Below are 21,859 nucleotides of genomic sequence, written 5' to 3' on the forward strand. Positions count from 1 at the left end.
TTCTTGAGTCATATGGTAACTCTATGTTTAACTTTTTTAGGAACTGCCAGACCATTTTTCAAAGTGGCTGCACAATTTTACATTCACACCAGTAGTGTATGAGGGTTCCAATGTGTCAACATCCTAGTCCATGTGAAATGATACTTTGTGGATTGGGGTTGCATTTTTCTGATGGCTAACAGTGTTGAGCATCTTTCCTTGTATGTCTTGGCCATCTGCATATCTTCTCTGAAGAAATGTCTAGTCAGATATTTTCCCCATATTTATATTGGGCTATTTCTCTTTTTACCATTGAGTTGTAAGAGTTCTTTATGGGTTCTTGATACAAACTGCTTATTATATGTATGATTTGTAAAATCTCTCTCTCATTCTTTTAGTTATCTTTCACATTCTTGATGATATATTTTAACATGCAAAAGCTTTTTCAGTTCTCTTTCAGTGCAGGGGGTTAAGGATCTGATGTATCCTTTTAATAACAGCCAGAATGGGAGTTCCTGTTGTGGCTCAGCTGTTAACGAACCTGACTAGGAACCATGAGGTTGCAGGTTCGGTCCCTAGAACTCGCTCAGTGGGTTAAGGATCCGGTGTTGCCATGAGCTGTGGTGTAGCTTGCAGACTTGGCTCAGATCTGATGTTGCTGTGGCTGTGGTGTAGGCCAGCAGCTACAGCTCCAATCTGACTGCTAGCCTGGGAACCTCCATATGCTGTGGGTACGGCCCTAAAAAGACAAAAAGACAAAATAATAAGAAGAAGAAGAATAGTCAGAATGGAAATTACAACTCATTCTTAGTGACCCACTATCTTCTTTCAAAGGCTCACAAGACATTTTTTTTTTCCGTCTTTTTGTCTTTTTGCCTTTTCTAGGGCTGCTCCTGCAGCATATGGAGGTTCCCAGGCTAGGGGTCGAATCAGAGATGCAGCCGCCATCCTCTGCCAGAGCCACAGCAACGCCAGATCTGAGCCAAGTCTGTGACCTACACCACAGCTCACAGCAACACTGGATCCTTAACCCACTGAGCAAGGCCAGGGATTGAACCTGCAACCTCATGGTTCCTAGTTGGATTCATTAACCACTGCGCCATGACGGGAACTCCTACACTTTTCAAATATATATTTCCCTGCCCATATTTACCTATGTCTTGCTTTCTGGAATTTTTTTCCCATAATTCTTTAGCCCAGACTGACATTATTTCCATGATTAAGTAAGTGGTTTCAAGAATATGGTTTCAGCAATACATAAGACCAACAACAAGGTTCTACTGTATAGAGTAGGGAATTATATTCCATATCCCATGACAAACCAAAATGGAAAAGATTATGAATAAGAATATATATGTATAACTGAATCACTTTGCTGTACAGAAGAAACTAACACAATATTGTAAATCAACTACACTTCAATAATATTTTAAAAGATAGATAGCAAAAGAGAGAGAGGGAGAAATACACACTAGCTAGAATAAATATCCTGATGGCCTGTTTTGTTTCCCACCCTTTGTAACTTCCAACTTGTCCCCATCTGCTCAAAGAACAAATATCACTTCACAGACAACTCTTAGAAAAACTCCCCAGCTTCTCCTTCCTAACATTAAATACAGCTTGTCATGAAACCCAACCCAAGAGAACCTGGATACATTTTGTTACCCAGTTTTATCCATTGCCCACCCTCCCTTTCCTTGAGCTCCACTGCCTGGCTTTCAAATCGGACTCACTCTGATTATCTTTCGGCATATGGGGCCAAGGCTGATTTTCCGAACTTGTTTTCAGCACAATAGGGCATTCTCACTTCAAACAACAACAACAAAAAAAACCCATCATGCTTTCTTCACCTGCTCAAAGATGCAGCCCCACCATCCCCATCTCCCTAAAAGCTTTCTGCAGCCCACTAAAAATATCCGATGTTGACAGATGCAAGCTATCAATACAGAGACTCAAGACCCCAGGGTGAGAAGAGGCCAGAGGCGAAGTCTTGATAAACAGCTCAAATTGGCTCTTACTCCACAGGTGACGCCTAGTTTATCTGGGTAATTGTAAAGGGCATTTTACAGCAAATCAATTAAATGAAAATCTTTTAAACCCTTTTTAAATGGGAGAGAAAGGGGAGGGTGGAAAGGGCCAACCTTTGTAAGCTAACAGGTGATTTTAATTGGAACCAGCAGTGTTATACCATGGTTTTGACCCATTCGGTAAAGGCAGAAAAAGAAATCAATAAATTTCCATCAGCATTTGCCCTCCTGGAGTCTTATAAGTAGAATGGAGACACGAACCCCAGTTAATGGCTTCATCAAGCATCTCACTGATTCTCTAACAGAATTAAATAGGTTGCAGGTTTTCTCACCATTGTCCTCCACCACTGGGACTCAGAAGGCCCTCGTGTGCTGGGTGCTGCTAGGTGACACATTGTACCAACCTCCCCTTCACAAGCCCAGGCTCCCAGCCCTCCGCCAGGACCAGTCATGGCAGCACCTCCGAAAACAGCCCTGGGTCCGGGATGTGACATCCACATGTTGATATTTCATTAAAAGCAAAACACCGGAGCTCCAAGTTTCACTCCGGAAACTGATCCACAGAGACTCCACAGGGTCTAACAGGCAGCTTGACTTGAGCCACATGTTAGCTGTGCAGCTTTGGGTAAGTTATTTAACTTCTCTACACTGCCCATTTTCTCATCTTTATAAAGAGAAGTAATGATACCAGCCCCTTACCTCATTGGTCGCTATGACATTATTACTTTATGTCCGTGTACTTAAAAGTCCACGCAAAGACTTGACCAGGCAGAAAAGTGAACATGGTCATGCAACACATGAGGAGATGAACTACCTCACTCATAATGAGGGCAAAGCCAAATAAAGCTACACCGAGATACTGCTTGACATCTATCAGATTGGCAAAAACTCCCAAGTTCCAGAGCACATTCTATTGATGCAGTGGTGAGGAGACAGGCATCTACTCATTGCTGCTGGGGGCTCAAAAAGGCATCGCTCTTCTAGAAGGGGCTTTGTAGTGATCTTGAAAACATGTGCATTTACCTTTTGACCCAGAAATCTCACTGGTAGCCGTCTACCCCAAAGATACACTAGCAAACATTCAAAATGACTTAGAATTAAATCTTTGCAGCATTATGTATAATTGCAAATGATCAGAAACAACTCAAATGCCCATCAATGTCTAGTTGAATGAGTGTGGTATGTGCATGCAATAGAATACTCTGAAGTTTTAAACAGTAATGAGAAAGAACTGTATATGCTGAGGTAGATGGTGCCACCTTTTGTGTAAAAGGGGGGGAACCAAGTACAGATATGCATGTGTATTGGCTTATGTTTGCAAAAAGAAACACTGGAAAAATAGATCAAAAGCTAATAAAAATGGAGGATTCGCAGGATGACAGCTGGAAGCAAGATTTCTTTAAGTACACCTTATATAAATTTGATGTTGGAAACATATGATTTATACATTAAAAAATGACAGCATGTATATAAAAATCCCTAAAAGCTAAAAATGAGCAAAATTAACCATAAATCAATATGATGAATAAACACTCAGAGAAAATTATTATTGCAAGGGACTTCAGACCACAGTAACAGAGAAACGTATTCTAAAGGCAAACAAATCTGGAGAGAAATTTTAAACTGCATTTAGTAGTCCAATTGTCAGTACTAACATTAGCAGATTATTTTAAAACCATTTTATGCATTGTAGACAATGCTAATAATAATTATTACTGATGTTGTCGGAAACCAAGATTTTTTAATGTAAGAAAAAAGATGTAAAAGGTACATTTTTAAAAGCTACTAAGACCTTGGCAAATGGAAAGCGATTATGTGATAAATCATAAAATTTTTACATTTTGAAAAGAGATCTTCCACCTGAGTTGGAAGTGGACCAAGGGGTACAGAATACACTGGGTTTCTTCCCTTTACTTGAGGTTCTTTTATCCTGAATATTCATTGCAAGCAAAAGAGATTCACACTGCCTTTAGAGGAAAAATAACTTATTAGCATAGTCACAGGATCATAGGAAGTGCTGACTAGTCACACTTGGGGGAGAGTTCTTTGAGCAGAGAAGGTAGGGGGCTGTTTTATTTATTTATTTATTTTATTTTTGGCTATGCCTATGGCATGTGAAGTTCCCGGGCCAGGGATCAAACCCAAGCCACAGCGGTACCAGTGCCAGGTCCTTAATCACTAGATCACCAGGGAACTCCAATTTTTCTACTGCAGCAAAACAAACCACCACTGAACTTAGTGACTTAAAGCAATAACATACTATTTCTCATTTCCCTTATGGGTTGGCTGGAAATACTTTGGTTTGTTCCTTCTGGACCCACTCATGTGACAACATTCAGCTGGTGGACAGACTGGGGCGGGGCTCAGCTGGGAAGGTGGGGCCTCTCTTTCCACCTGGTCTTTTATCTTCAAGGACGCTAAACTCTGCCTCTTCACTTGGTGATGGGAAATGCTTTATGGGAATGAGAGAGGAGCCATAAAGCGGTACTTCTGTTATGTTCTATTGGTCAAAGAAACTCACCAGACTATCTCAGATTGCAGGGTTAAGGAAACAGACTCCACCTCTTAATGGGAAAGACCCAAACAACTAGTGTCTATTTTTAATCTGCCAAAGTCCATCCTGGCCACAATTATTTGCAGCTTCTCCTGTCAAGAAACGGAGCCCATGTTTCCACCCCTTGACTCTGGAGTGGCTTGAAGCATGTTTTGAATGACAGAATGTCGGGGACGGTTCAGGCTGCACTCTTACGCCTTTTCCTTCTTGGAAAGCTGTCTCTGCCACATGAAAAGAAAGCCATCCAGACTCCCAGCTGGGCTCAGTGTGGGTCTGCCGCCTGAATGGAGCTGCGTGAATGGGTCCAAATGAAAAGCTGTCCAACCAACTCACAGAGTCATGGGGAATCATAAACTGCTATTTTAAGCCACTACACTTGGGAGCAGTTTGTTACACGGCAATAGATAACTGTTACAGGGCCTCTCCATGGCAGGAGTTGTACAAAGTCTCTGAGCTGTCATTTAAGCGACTGCTCCCAAGTCTGGTGTCCAGGTGTCTTGGCTCCACATGTGGAATCTAAAAAAAGTCAAACCTGGAGTTCCTGTCATGGCTCAGAGGTAATGAACCTGATTAGCAACCATGAGGACATGGATTAAGGATCCAGTGTTACCATGAGCTGTGTTGTAGGTCGCCGATACGGCTCAGATCTGGTGTGGCTGTGATTTTAGGCCAGCGGCTATAGCTCCGATTTGACCCCTGGCCTGGGAACTTCCATGATGTGCCACAGGTATGGCCCTAAAAAGACAAAATAAATAAATAAATTTTAAAATAAAGTAAGTCAAACTCATAGAACAGAGAGTAGAGTGGTAGATACTGGGGACTAGGGGGCAGGGAGAAATGGGAAAATGTTAGTCAAAGGGTAAAAATTTCCAATCATAAGAATATGTTCTAGCACATAAAATGAACACAACATTGTAAATCAAATAAATTTTTTAAATAAATAATAAGCTTTTTTATTTATATTCCAATAAACTTTTTTTAAAAGAAGAATACAGAGTTTCCATCATAGTGCAGCAGAAACGTATCTGACTAGGAACCATGATATTGTGGGTTTGATCCCTGGCCTCACTCAGTGAGTTAAGGATCTGGTGTTGCCGTGAGCTGTGGTGTAGGTCGCACATGTGGCTTGGATCCTGTGTCGCTGTGGCTGTGGCATAGGCCGGCAGCTCTAGCTCCAATCTGACCCCTAGCCTGGGAACCTCCATATGCCATGGGTGTGGCCCTAAAAAGCAAAAAAAAAAAAAAAGAAAAAAGAAGAGGAGGAAGGAGAAGAAGAAGAATAGGTTCTGGGGATCTCATGCACAGCATGGTGACCGAGTTAATAATACTGTGTTGTACACTTGAAAGTTACAAAGAGAGTAGATCTTAAATATTCTCACCACAAAAAAAGAAATGATAATCATGAGATGTAATGCAGGTTTCAGCTAAGGCTATGGTGGTAACATTTTTCAACATATCAATGTATCAAATCAATGAGTTATACACCTTAACTGTCATTTAAATCTCAATAAAGCTGAGGAAAAAACAACCAACCAGACAAAAAAGTCTACTTCTGAATCAACCAGCTACGGCAGGGAGGTGAGAGGCCAAGTCTCCTAGCCCAGACAAGGGCCCAGGAGTCGCCCAAGTCGATAATTTTCCATCACCTCCACGCTGTGTCCCAAGGCGGCTGCCATCTCTGTTTTAACCTTCAAACCCAACCCCAAGCAGGATGAGTCTCCTTCCTTGTTTTCCTTTAACACAGCTGAAAAATGTTGAAACTTTAAAAAAAAAAAAAAAAAAAGCCAAAACCTCAAGAGGAACCAAAGAGATCAAAATAAAGGAAATCATCCTGCTGTGTAGCACTGGGAACTATGTCTATCACCTGTGATGGAGCATGATAATGTGAGAAAAAAGAATGTATGCATGTATGTGTAACTGGGTCACCTTGCTGTACAGTAGAAAACTGGCAGAACACTGTAAGCCAGCTATAATGGAGAAAATAAAAATCATTATAAAATAAATAAATAAATAAAGGAAACCAAGAATCATCTAATAATCTAAGTAACAAGGTATCTGATGTGTGCTGGCCACAGAGTTATGATGGTCGTCGTGATGAATCCTACCAGCGGAGAATAAGCCTGTCCCTGCAGCAGATCGGACAGTGTATCAATATTCTTGACTGTGCTGATACACAGGTCTGTAGAGTCTGGGTCTGTTCCGGGAATTTTCCATTCACAAATTCCACTAGGGGATGTCTCTTTTGAGGGAGACAGTGTTTAATATTATGAATATTAAAGAGACTAGTCTTCTCATTTCTAAAATGGGAATAAAATGTATGATTTAATGCCTAAACCTATGGGGCAGACTAAAAGAAAAACACAGGGAGTTCCCCAGTGGCCTAGAAGTTAAGGATCTGGTGTTGTCACTGCTGCGGCTGGGATCATTGGGTTCAATCCCGGGCCCAGGGAACTTCTGCATAATTTAGGAGAAGCCAAATACGTAAATAATAAAAGAAAAAGCATGTACAGTCATCCCTCAGTATCCATGGCGACTGAGCTCCAAGACCCCCTTGGATACCAAAATCCACAGAGGCTCAAAGTCCTTATGTATAATAGTTTAGTATAGCTGGCCCTTCATTCTGGATGCAGAGTCCATGGCAAGGAAGGGCTGACACTATAGTATTTAGCAGAGACAGCAAAAAGAAAGTGCTCAATAAATGTTTACTGTTAATAATAAACTGAGGAGTTCCCGTCCTGGCTCAGCAGAAATGAATCTGACTAGCATCCATGAGGACACAGGTTCTATCCCTGGCCTTGCTCAGTGGGTTAAAGATCCAGTGTTGGTGTAGCCTGATACGACTCAGATCTGGCATTGCTGTGGCTGTGGTGTAGGCCTGCAACTACAGCTCTGATTTAACCCCTAGCCTGGGAACCTCTATATGCCACGGGTATGGCCCTAAAGAGACAAAAAGAAAAATAATAATAATAAACTGAGAACAGCTTTGAACACAGGGGCCTGGCTCATTCATCTTTGTACTCTCAGCATATCCTAGGGGTTCAATAAATGTTCACTGAATGAGTCACTATATCCAGTGAACAGGGAGCATGAGGACACCAAGCAATAAAGTCATTGGCTCAAGGTCACCAGGCCATATTGCCCCTTCAAAGCAGTTTCTAAATTTCTTTACTGTGGGTTTCCCTTTAAGTCTCTTGCTTCCTGCATGTTTAGATTGTACCTGACTGAGCATTCGTCTTGGGGAGAAAGATTCAATCAAGGTTCCAAGTCTGATTCTATTCCAGCCAGAGCTGAGTGTCTGTCTCTCCTTTTCCCTGGGCCTGCAACAATCTCGACAAATAGGCTTTTAAATTAAGTAGTGATTTGGAATGTAAGTGAGTGCATTTAAGATGATAAGAGACAGAGAGATCCTAATGGCTGAAATATTTGTCATATCACAAGTAAACGGAGTGTTTCAGGGAGTCACTAATATAACTAATTTTTTCCAAACCCTCCTCTGCTCTGTGTGAGAAGATGAGGTCACCTCGGGTTGAGCCAGCCCGCAGCGAGCAGCTGTCGGGGGAATGAAGAGAATACTGATGGATGGCCGAGGCGCCCGGACTGTTTTCCTCAGGAAACTGGAGCCCGATTGCTCAAATTAAGCTGTGGCTGCCCAACAACCAGCAGCACATTGCTGCAAATGAAAAGGTGGGGGAATGAACTGCAGCCCAGATGGCCCCCCTCGACCCCAGAGAGCAGAGATGCTGATGGTTTGGGCTCAGCCCTGGGCTGGGGGTGTCTGAAGGGAAAGTGCAAATAATCTCACCCAACTCCCTCCTATCCACTCCCACCCTCCACTCTTTTTTTTTGGCTTTTCTAGGGCCATTCCTGTGGCATATGGAGGTTCCCCAGGCTAGGGATCTAATTGGAGCTACAGCTGCCGGCCTACACCAGAGCTGCAGCAACTCGGGATCAAGCCTCGTCTGCGACCTACATCACAGCTCATGGCAACGCCGGATCCTTAACCCACTGAGCAAGGCCAGGGATCGAACCCGCAACCTCATGGTTCCTAGTCGGATTTGTCAACCACTGCACCACGACGGGAACTCCCTCCATTCTTTTTCATTTGGCCGTAGGTGCAGTAGCTTGATGTAGGATCTCAGTTCCCAGACCGGGGATTGAACCCAGGCCACAGTGGTGAAAGTGCCAAGTTCTAACCACTAGACCATCAAGGAGCTTCCCCACTCTCCCTATTCATTTTCCTCTGCAACAAACCCAGATGATATCAGGCAAACCTCTTCCAACTGCTCCCAGAGCCTGAGATCTCACTACCTCCAAGACAGCCCATTTCAATGAACATACTCAGCAGAACCCAGCAGCCTCCCCCACGGCAGCCTTATTAACATTTTTGCTCGTTTTGGTGGTGAGCCCCAAGGTGGACAGCCCTGGTCAGCTGGGCTTGGCACGTGGAGTGTTTAGGCTTCTAGCCAAAAATGTGAGTTCAGGTCTTGACCCCACCACCAAACTTGCTGTCATGTCTTTAGCTAGGAACAACACTCGCTCCTGGTTTGTAAAAATGGAAGTGACATCTACCCCACAGACTTCCCCAATAAGAAGGGTTGGTGGAGAGAAAGAAAGGGTCATTTTACCTGTCTCACATTTTCTTGGCTGTGGCCATGGCATGCAGAAATTCCCGGGCCAGGGATCAAACCTGCACCACAGCTGTCATCAGAACCACAGCAGTGACAACGCGAGGTCCCCAATCCACTGTGCCACCTGGGAATTCCTCACCTGTCTCACATTAATGAAGCTCCCCAAATTTAGATTTTGACATTATCTCAACTTAAGTATACTATTCAGCAGCAGAGAAATACTGACAAGATTGAAAGAAGATATTCATCCTCCATTTGAACCTGATGTGTCATTTTTGGGCCACACCTTCTGAGGCTCACTCTGCAGGATTTTTTAAAATAAATTTTGTCTGGGACAAATATGCCATTGCACTTTTTAAAGCATTCATTTATCCCATGTAATAAAAATGTAAGTATATCACAATTTTTGTAATCTCAATACGGCATTCCTTAATACCTTCAGACGCACCCCCACCCCCCCGCAAAAAAGGAAATGATCCAGGCCCCTCTCTAAAAGGCTCTTTCCCGCCTGCTTATAAGATTATTATAATGATAAGATTGAGCATGTAAAATTAGTTGGTTAAGAAAAGGTTTTATTCATTATGTGAGGTTTCTAGAATAGTCAGAATCCTAGAAACAGAAAGGAGAATGGTATTTCTAATTTCCTGGGGTTGAGGGAGTGGGAAATGGGGAGTTATTGTTTCGTGGGTACAGAGTTTCAATTTTATAAGATGGAAAAGTTTGGAGATTGGGTACACAACACTGTGTATATAAAACAGTGAAACTATGCACTTAAAAATGGTTAAATATGATAGTTTGTTATATGTATTTTATTCCAACTAAAAATATTTTAACCATAATGGAAAAGAATGTGAAAAAGAAAATATAAATCTATATAACAATCACTTTGCTGTATATCAGAAATTAATATAACCTCATAAATTAACTACAAGAAAATAATTTTTTTTGTTGTTTTTTTTTGGGAGGGGGTGGTGCCACATCGATGGCATATGGAGGTTCCCAGGCTAGTGGTCGAATCGGAGCTAGAGCTGCCAGCCTATGCCACAGCCACAGCAACAAGACTCAGATCCAAGCCGAGTCTGTGACCTACACCACAGCTCATGGCAACACTAGATCCTTAACCCACTGAGTAAGGCCAGGGATCAAACCTGCAACCTCATGGTTCCTCGTTGGATTCGTTAACCACTGAGCCACGATGGGAACTCCCCCCAAACCCAATTTGTTAAAGAATATCTATAAAAACCCAAAGTTAACATCATACTTAATGGTGAGATGTTAAATGCTCCCCTCCTAAGATTGGAAACAAGGCAAAGATGTCCACTATCACCATTCTACTCAACATTTTACTGAAGGTCTCAGCCAAAACAATAGGGAAAGAAAAAGAAGTAAAGCATGCACATACTAAAAAGGAAGAAATAAATTATCTTTACTTACAGAAAACATGATTGCTTATAGAAAAAATCTTACAAAACTCTGCAAAATCAGTACTGGAATTAGTAAGTGAATTTAGGAGTTCCCGTCGTGGCGCAATGGTTAACGAATCCGACTAGGAACCATGAGGTTGCGGGTTCGGTCCCTGCCCTTGCTCAGTGGGTTAACGATCCGGCGTTGCTGTGAGCTGTGGTGTAGGTTGCAGACGCGGCTCGGATCCCGCGTTGCTGTGGCTCTGGCATAGGCCGGCAGCTACAGCTCCGATTCAACCCCTAGCCTGGGAACCTCCATATGCCGCGGGAGCGGCCAAAGAAATAGCAACAACAACAACAACAACAAAAGACAAAAGACAAAAAAAAAAAAAAAAAAAAGTGAATTTAGCAATCACATAGTACATGAACAATATTTAAACTCCATTGTATTCCTACAAAGTAGGAGCAAGTAATTGGAAAATGAAATTTTGAAAAAGTTCTATTTACAATAGCATTAAAAATGTAAATAGAAGCCAATTTAACAAAAAAAGACAAAAGATTTCTTCATCCTAACTACAAAGCATTGCTGACAAAAATTAAAGACCTAAATAAATGGCAAGATATGCCATGTTTATGGGTTGTTAAAATATTGACTTTGCACAATTTAACCTACAATCAAGAAAATCCCAATTATAATTCAAACAGGCAGTTTTTTGAGTTTTTTAAAACTTACATGGGGAAAAAAGATCTAAAAGAGTCAAAACAAACATGAAAAAGGGAAACAATATTGGGGGTTCAGACTACCTGACCTGAAGACTTACTATAAAGCTGAGGTAGGGAGGTCCTTTTGTGGCTCAGCAGTTAATGAACCTGACTAGGATCCATGAGGATGCGGGTTTGATTCCTGGCCTTGCTCAGTGGGTTAAGGATCCGGTGTTGCTGTGAGCTGTGGTATAGGTCACAGACTCGGCTTGTGTCCCGCTTTGCTGTGGGTGTGGGGTAGGCTGGAAGCTGTGGCTCCAATTTGACACCTAGTCTGGAAACTTCCATATGCCATGGGTGTGGCCCCCCCAAAATGCTGAGGTAATCAAACTTAACCAAATTTGACTGTTCCAACTATCTATCACTGTGTAACACATCACCCTTAAACAGTAGCTTAAAACAATAATAATTGTTTATTTTGCCCATGAACCTGGAGGTTGATTGGGCTCAGCTGAACTAGTCTTACTCAGGGGCTCTCTGAATGAAGATGTGGTCAGTCAATGGCTGGGGCTGGAGTCATCTCCAAGGCTGCTTCATTCACATGACTGGTGCCCAGACAAGGACCACTCAACAGCTGGGGCTCCTCAAGCATCTCTCTCTCTTTCTATGTGGTCTTTCCACATGGGGGACTCAGGATATCAGACTTCTTACAGGGCTGCTGAAGACTCTACAGTAAATGTTCAGAGAACCAGGTGGAAGCAGCAGGAATTCAGTAATCTGGACTTAGAAATCACTCAGAAGTACGTGTTCCACCTTCTCTCCATTAGAAGTCAGTCCCTGAGGGACTCTACCTCAACATAGTAAAAGCCATATATTACAAACCCCCAGCTACATCATATTCAATGGTGAAAGCCTGAAAGCATTTTCTCTAAGTTCAGGAACAAGACAAGGATATCCACTCTAGTCATTTTTATTCAACATAGTTTTGGAAATCCCAGCCACGGTAGTCAGAGAAGAATAAGAAATAAAAGGGATCCAAATTGGAAAAGAAGAAGTAAAACTGTCACTGTTTGGTGTTCCCACTGGCTTAAGGATCCAGCATTGTCACTGCAGGAGCTCAGGTCACTGCTGTGGTGCAGGTTCAAACCTTGGCCTGGAAAATTTACATATGCCACAAACACTGCCCAAAAAAACCCTGAAACTGTCCTTGTTTGCACACAACATGATTTTATACATGGAAAATCCTAAAAATGATACCAGAAAACTACAACTCATCAATAAATTTGGTAAAGTTGCAAGATACAAATTTAATACACAGAAATCTCTTGGATTTCTACACAGTAAGAACAAAAGACCAGAAAGAGAAATTTTTAAAAATCCCATTTACCATTACATCAAAAAGAATAAAATACCTAGGAATAAACCTACCTAAAGAGGCAAAAGACCTGTACTACAAAAACTATAAGACGCTAATGAAAGGAATCAAGGATGATACAAACAGATAGAAAGATATACCACTTTCTTGGATTAAAGAATCAATATTGTCAAAATGATTAAATTACCCAAAGCAATCTACAGATTCAATGTAATCCCTATCAAATTACCAATGGCATTTTCACAGAAAATTTTTGAATTTTTATGGAAACACAAAAGATTTCCCAAATATCTAAAGCAATCCTGAGGAAAAAAAAAAAGGAGCTGAAGGAATCAGGCTCCCTGGATGACTTCAGATGCTACCTCAAAGTTGCAATCATGAAAACAGTATGGTGTTGGCACAAAAACAGAAATATAGATCAATGGGACAGTATAGAAAGCTCAGAAATAAACCCACACATCTATGGTCAATTAATCTATGACAAAGGAGGCAAGTATATACAATGGATAAAAGACAGTCTCTTCAATAAGTGGTGCTGGGAAAACTGCACAGCTACATGAAAAAGAATGAAATCAGGACACTCTCTAACTCCCTACACAAAAATAAACTCAAAATAGATTAAAGACCTAAATGTAGGACTGGATAATATAAAACTCTAGAGGAAAACATAGGCAGAACACTCTGATATAAATTGCAGCCATATCTTTTTGGATCTACCTCCTAGAGTAATGAAAATTAAAATAAATGGGACCTAATTAAACTTAAAAGCTTTGGCACAGCAAGGAAACCATAAACAAAACAAAAAGACAACCCACAGCATGGGAGAAAATACTTGCAAATGATGCAACTGGCAAGGGCTTAACTTCTAAAATATACAAACGGCTCACACAGCTCAATATCAAAAAACAAATAACTCAAACAAAAAATGGACAGATCTAAATAGATGTTTCCCCATGAAGATATAAAGATGGCCAGGAATTCCCATTGTGGCATAGCCGAAACAAATCCAACTAGGAACCGTAAGGTTGAGGGTTTGATCCCTGGCCTCACTCAATGGGTTAAGTATCTGGTGTTGCCATGAGCTGTGGTATAGGTCGCAGACATGGCTCAGATCCTGCATTGCTATGGCTGTGGCATAGGCCAGAAGCCATAGCTTTGATTCGACCCCCGGCCCAAGAACCTCCATATGCCGCAAGTGCAGCCCTAAATAGCAAAAAAAAATTTAAAAAATAAAGCTGGCCAGAAAGCAAAGGAAAAGATGCTCAGCGTTGCTAATTATTAGAGAAATGCACATCACAGGAGTTCCCTGGTGGCCTAGCCAGTAAAGGATCCCGCATTGTCATGGCTTTGGTGATCCTTAGCTTGGGAATTTCTGCATGCTGTGAGTGTGGCCAAAAAAAAGCCAAACAAACTAAAAATAGAACTACCATATGATCCAGTAATTCCACTGCAGGACATATATCTAGAGAAAACCATAACTCATGCACCTCAAAGTTCACAGCAGCACTATTTACAATAGCCAAGATATGGATGCAAACTGAGTGTCCACCAACAAAGGAATGGATAAAGAAAATGTATACAATGGAATATTACTCAGTCATAAAAAGGAATGAAATAATTCCAATGTGGATGGAACTATAGATTATCATACTAAGTGAAGTAAGTTAAAGACAAATATCATATGATATCATTTACATGTGGAATCTAATTTTTAAAATGGTACATATGAACTGACTTACAAAAGAGAAATAGACTCAGACATAGAGTACAAACTTATGGTTACCAAAGGGGAAAGGTGGTTTGGGATTAGCAGATAGACACATATAGTTAAACAACAAGGACCTACTGTACAGCACATGGAACACTACTTAATATTCAGTAATAACCTATATGGAAAAGAATCTAAAAAAGAATATGTGTAAGTGACTCACTCAGCTATACCTGAAACTAACACAACATCATAAGTCAACTATACTCCAATATAAAATAAATAGTAAATTTTATTTAAAAGTCAATTCTTGAGGCCAGTCCATATTCCTGGAAAGAGGAATTACCTACAGCTTGATGACAGGAAGGCCAAAAAACATTGCAGACATGTTTTAAAATTAACACACCAATCAAACTAGTGAAGGGCCTGAAATAAAAACCACTTTCAGCCCAGAAGAAAGTATGGTAGAAACATGAAAGTGTGTGATGAAATGATGGGAATTGTTGAGCTTCCTAAAGCTCCTAATAAGATTTACCAGCAGTGACAGGCAGGTAGAAGATCAGAACTCAAACAGGGAGGCAGCTGTCCCCACCTCATATGCTATGTTGGCCTCACTCTACTAAATGTGGGCCCCAAATCTCATGGGCCGTCTCTCTTTCATTCCCAGGCCTTCTCAATAGACTGTTCCACTGAGGCGTGGGTCCTTCCTCTTTTCAATGACCACCTCTATTCACTCTTCAGGATTGGTTTAGGCATCTGCCCTTCCAGGAAGCCCTCCTTGACCCCAAGCCTGGGTTAAGGCCCCTTCCACGAGGTGCCTAAACTACCTGTACTTTGTCCTTTCTCAAGACTCATTTAGTGTCTTGTTGCTACTCTTTATTTTTATGTATGTGTTTATTTTTGCTTCATAGGGCCACACCTGTGGCATATGAAAGTTCCCAGGCTAGGGATTGAATCAGAGCTACAGCTGCCGGCCTACGCCACAGCTACAGCAGCGTGCAACCCGAGCCGCATCTGCAACCTGTATCACAGCCCATGGCAATGCCGCATCCTTCTTAACCCACTGAGCAAGGCCAGAGATCAAACCCGCCTCCCCATGGATACTAGTCGGGTTTGTTAACCACTGAGCCATGAAGGGAACTCCCTTGTTGCTACTTTTTAAATTTTTTATTTTTATTTTTTGGCTACACTCACAGCATGCAGAAGCTCCCAGGCCAGGGACTGAACCTGCACCACAGCAGCAACAACACCAGGTCTTTAACCCACTGAGCCACCAGGGAACTCCTTGTTGCTACTTATTTACTTACTGATTTTCTACCCCTTGCTAGAGTTGACGCTCTGAGGGTACAAGGTGGTTCTTTGAACCCCGGGAGGGTTGATGCATGACATGTGAGGGTGTGGAATGTTCCTGAGCTACACCTGGACTCCAAGCCTCACAAGGAAGTGGCTGCACAGTCCCTGACTTGGTCGCAAGAGACTAGGCACCACTTTCCCACACAGGCAAACTAGAACTGGGCAGAGCATCTCTGACCGAGTGATTAGCCAGTCCCTCAGGGTGAACAGCCAACACTGCAATCTGCTCAACCGTGGCCTCCCCTCCAGCCTCCCCAAATCAGCAATTCCCCTTCCCAGCTCCTCTCTGAGAGCAGATCGACCTGCTTCCCATGAAAACCATAGACGCGATAATAGGAGGAAAAAAATAGGGTCGAGGGTAGGACAATTGGTGGCAACGAGATGAACAGAGATTAATGACGTGGGCCTCGCCCTGGCCACCCCGGCCTGGGCTGGCGAAGGTTCATAGTTGATACCCATTAAAGGACTTAATGAAATAATTATAATTCACACCCCAGAGCATCAAAGAATCAATACTGGGGAACTTTGGGCCGCTCTGCGGGTGGCATCCCACTGGCTTCACAGTTCAGCGCAGCGGGCAGAGCTGGTGGAAGCAAATGCAGTCGACGTGGAAGTTGCATTAAAAGAGGGCAGAAATAGATTAAAAGCTGCCGGGATCCTGGCGACCGGCCGTCAATATCCTTTATTCCCTACCTCGCCCCAATTCTGCCCCCTCCGTGCACTATTAGCCCAAATCGATGGGCTGTCAATTGACATCACCGGCTCCAGCATTAATGCGAGCTCACAAAAGAAGCCCTGCCCTGTATTATCACTTCTCTCACTTCCAAATTACCACATAATGCAGGCCGCGGGCAGCTTGTGACAAGTTAACACTATACACGATTTGTTGGGATTGAACTAAATATTTCATAGCTAAAGATTTCATCAGAGACTTGATGACAGAAATAAACTGCTGCCCGTGGGGAAATCACTGGAAATAACAGAATTAGGCATTGTTTGGGCTCCGGAGGGACTAAGGGCTGGTAAAGGGATAGAGGGGAACACTGCCCACAGCTGGTGGCCTGCTTCAGGGAAAGAGACTGCCACTAAAAGGATTTTTGATTGGTCCCACAAAAGAATAGGTATTGGGATTTCATCGTTTACTCTCTCTCAGGCGAAAGCTGGGGCAGGGATTCCTCTTCTGTGATAACAGGGACTGTAACTGTTACAGGTGGAATGTGCTCCCCGCCTACCCCAGAGGAAAAAACCACACAACACTATACAGAATTCCAATTCCCACAACCTCAGAATGTGACCTTATTTGGAAATAGTCTTTACAGAGGTAATCAAGTTAAAATGAGGTTATTAGGGTGGACCCTAATCTAATATGACTTCCGTCCTCATACAAAGGGGAAATTTGGATCCAGAGACAGACATGTACAGACAGAAGCCACTGTGAAAACACAGGGAAAAGACAACCAGGTACCTGGAGTGACGCATCTAAAAGCTGAAGAACACAAGAGGCAACCAGAAGCTAGCAGGGAGGCACAGCAGCTCCCTCCCTGTGCACTCAGGGGGCTCAGCCCTACCGACACCCTGATTTCTGACTGCCCACTTCCAGACCTGAGAGACAATACATATTTGCTTAAGTTTTTGGAACTTGGTTATGGCAGACTTAGGAAATGTTAATAATTATTAATAGTTAACAATACTAACTAGTCCTTTATAGGAATCAAAAACAGTGTCGTTTTGGCACAAAAAATAGACATATGGATCAATGGAACACAACAGGGAGCCCAGAAATAAATCTGCACACCTACAGTCAATTAATCTTCGACAAAGGAGACACGAAAATACAGTGGAGAAAAGACAGTCTCTTCAGCAAGAAGTGGTGCTGGGAAAACCGGACAGCCGCATGTAAATCAGTGGAGTTAAAACACACCCTCAACACCATACACAAAAATAAACTCAAAATAGCTTAAAGACTTAAATGTAAGACATAACACCACAAAACTCCTAGAAGAGAACATAGGCAAAACATTCTCTGACATCAACCATACAAGTGCTTTAAGTTAGTCTCCCATGGTAATGGAAATAAAAGCAAAAATGACACCTAATCAAACTTAGAAGCTTTTGCACAGCAAAGGAAATCATGAAAAAAAAAAAAAAACAAAAAGCCTACAGAATGGGAGAAAATACTTACAAACGGTGCAACCAACAAGGGCTTAACTTCCAAAACATATAAACAGCTCATACAACTCAATATCAAAAAAACAAACAACCAAATCAAAAAATGGGCAGAAGACCTAAACAGACATTTCTCCAATGAAGACTTAAAGACAGCCAGCAGCCACTTGAAAAGAGGTTCAACATCACTAATTATTAGAGAAATGTAAATCAAAACTACAACAAAGTATCACCTTACCGTGGTCAGAATGGCCATCATCAAAAAGTCTACAGGGGTTCCCGTTGTGGTACAGTGGGTTAAGAATCCAACTGCAGTGGCTCTGGTTGCTCTGAAGGCATGGATTCAGTCTGAGGCCTGGTGCAGTGGGTTAAAGGATTTAAAGGATTCAGCTTTGCCACAGCTGCCACGTAGGTCAGCAGCTGTGGCTCTGATTTAATCCCTGACCCAGGCACTTCCCTGGATGTGCCCATTTAAAAAAAAAGTCTGCAAATAATAAATGATGGAGAGAGTGTGGAGAAAAGGGAACCCTCCTACATTGTTGGTGAGAATTTAAGTTAGTTCAGCCACTATGGAGAACACTATGGAAGTTTCTTAAAAAACTAAAAATAGGAGTTCCTGCTGTATTGCAATGGGATAGGAGGCTGCCCCTGCCCTGCAGTGCCAGGACGCAGGTTTGATCCCTAGCCCAGCACAGTGGGTTAAACAATCCAGCATTGCCATAGCTGCAGCATAGGTCACAACCGCAGCTTGTATTCAATCCCTGGCCCGGGAACTCCACATGCCTTGGTGCAGCCAAAAAAGAAGAAAAAAGGGAGTTCCCTTTGTGGCTCAGCAGTAACAAATGTGACTAGTATACATGAGGATGTAGGTTTGATCCCTGGCCTTGCTGGGTGGGTTAAGGATCCGGCATTGCCCTGAGCTGCAGTATAGGTCACAGACGTGGCTCAGATCCCAAGCTGCTGTGGTGTAGGCCAGCACCTGTAGCTCTGATTAGACCCCTAGCCTGGGAAGTTCATATGCTGCAGGTGCAGCCCCCCGCCAAAAAAAAATGTAAAAATAGAGTGGCCGTATGATCCAGCAATCCCACTCCTGGGCAACTACCCAGACAAAACCTTAATTCAAAAAAATACATGTACCCCAATGTTCACAGCAGCACTATTTACAACAGCCAAGACACAGAAGCAACCTAAATATCCATCAACAGATGAATGGATAAAGAAGATGTGTTGCATATATTCCTTGGAATATTACCCAGCCATGAAAAAGAATGAAATAATTCCATTTGCAGCAACATGGATGGACCTAGAGATTATCATACTAAGTGAACTAATTCAGACAGTGAAAGATAAATATCATATGATATCATATATGTGGAATCTAAAATAGGATACAAATGAACTTACTGACAAAACAGAAAGACTCACAGACTTATGGTTACCAAAGGGGGAAGAGAGTTGGGGGAAGGATAAATTAGGAGTTTGAGATTAGTAGATACAAGCTACTATATATAAAACAGATACTCAACAAGGACCTACTGTATAGCACAGGGAACTATACTCCATGTCCTATAATAAACCATAATAGAAAAGAATATGACAAAGAATGCATATGTATGTACGTATAACTGAATCACTTTGCTGTCCACCAGAAACTAACACGACATTGTAAATCAACTGTATTTCAACAAAAATTTAAAAATTTAAATAAAATTAATAATACTAGCCCTTACTGACTTACTCTATGAGTCAGACACAAAGCTAAACACTCCACACGTACTGACTCATTTCATCTTTGTAACACACCTAATGGTTGGTTATTATAATCCCCATTTCATAGGTAAAGACACTCAACTTCAGAAAGAAGAATCTGCCTAACGTCATACACCTAGTAAATGGCAAAGCAAGTCCCAGACAGACACATGAGAAACAATCAACAAATAAATAAAAGGTCTCCACCGGATATTTCCAAAGTCTTTTCAAGTGGTTACCTGTCTGCAGCCTGCTTTCTTTTCAGCCCCATCTAGTGTTTTCAACTCCCGGGTATGGAACCTCTATCTGCTTGGTTTGAGGAAAACACCAGCATAGGGTAGTGGGCAAAGGGGAGGATTTGGTCCAAGTGTACACACTCTAGTCACAAGATGAGTAAGTTCTGGGGATCTCAAGTACGACCTGGTGACTACACTTAACCATACTGTCTTATGCTTGAAAGTGGCTAAGAGAGTAAATACTAAATTTCTCACCCCAAGAAGGAAAACGTAAATGTGTGAGGTGATGGAGGTGCTTACTGTGGTAATCAGTTCACTGCATGTATCAAGCAACATGTTGTACACCTCAGACTTACACTATGTTACACGGCAATTATGTCAATAAAGCTGGAGGATAAAAAGGAAAATGATGGCACAACATCATTATTAGATCCTTAAGAGTAAGAATCTTATCTCATATTCACACACATCCTCTCTCCCTCCCTCCCGCCTCCCTGCACTTTGGGGAAGTCAGCTCTGCAGCCTCTTGCTTTCCTAACTTAAAAGACTTTTTGGGGAGTTCCTGTTCTGGCTCAGTGGAAACGAGCCTGACTAGTGTCCATGAGGATTCAGGTTCGATCCCTAGACTCGCTCAGTGGGTTAAGAAGCACTGCCGTGAGCTGTGGTGGAGGCCGGCAGCTGCAGCTTGGATTCCACCCCTAGCCTGGGAACTTCCATATGCCGCTCGGGTGTGGCCCTAAAAAAAAAAAAAAGGCAAAAAACCCTCCCAAAAAAAAAGAAAAACTTTTTTTTTCATTGTTATTGTTGGGTGGTTTTTTTTTGGCCACACCCACAGCATGTGGAAGTTCCTGGGTCAGGGATCAAACCCTGGCTACAGTTGGAACCTGTGCCACAGCTATAACCTATGCCATGGCTGTGGCAATGCCACATACTTAACCTGCTGTGCCACACCGGAATTTCGTAAGAAAGTTTTTAAAAGGTGCTTGTTGAGATACTGTTCATACATCAAGCAACCGATTAATCTATTTAAAGTGTGCCATCCATTATTTTTAGTGTATTCACAGAATTATGCAACCATTATCATCAATTTACCATCCCCAAACAAAAACCTCCTGTTTGCAAGAACTCTGCATTTCTCCCCAATCCTCCTTTCACTCAGCCCTAGGAAACCACCTATCCACCTTCTGCCTCAAAAGATTTGCCTCATGACCACTGCACAACTATAAATGTAATAAATTCACTGAGTAATTTTAAAAAATTTGCCTTTTCTGGATATTTCATATAATCGTACCATGTGTAGGCTTTTGTCACTGCCCTGTTTTGAAGGGTCATTCATGTTGCAGCATATATCAGTACTTTATTCCTTTTCACAGCTGAATAATATTCCAAAGTATGGACATACTCACACTTTTTGGCTATTATGAAAATACTGCTATGGATATTTGTGTATAAACTTTTGTGTGCATGTATGTTTTAATTCCTCTTAGGTACGTAACTTGAAGTAGAATGCCTGGGTCATTTGGTAATTAATTCTAAGGTTAACTTTTTGAAAACTGCCAAGCTATTTTCCAAATTGGCTAGACCATTATACATTCATGCCAGCAGTGCATGAGGGTTCGAATTTCTCCACATCCTTGCCAACTTGTTCTTGTCTTTCCAATTATAGACATCCTAGTGGGTAACCTGCTAAGCCATGACAGGAACTCCCATGACCAAACTATTATAAAGCCCAAAAGGAGTACATTCTACACCTAACCTCTTAGGTGCTTGTTCTACCCCTTTTTATTCATTCATTTGATGACGTTATATGTTTATAATATGCCAAATACTAGGTAGGACTACAAGAGCATGTGAATAGTCTTGCATCCATGGGTTTGAATTTGGTGGGGAATTCAAGCATTTCATACAAGTGAGAAGAAGCCCAGGAATTGGTAGTTGGGTGATGAAACAAAATAGGGGCTTAAACTAGAAAAGAGTGG

This window comes from Sus scrofa, chromosome 9 (genome assembly GCF_000003025.6).
Source record: "Sus scrofa isolate TJ Tabasco breed Duroc chromosome 9, Sscrofa11.1, whole genome shotgun sequence".
Classification (NCBI taxonomy): Eukaryota; Metazoa; Chordata; class Mammalia; order Artiodactyla; family Suidae; genus Sus; species Sus scrofa.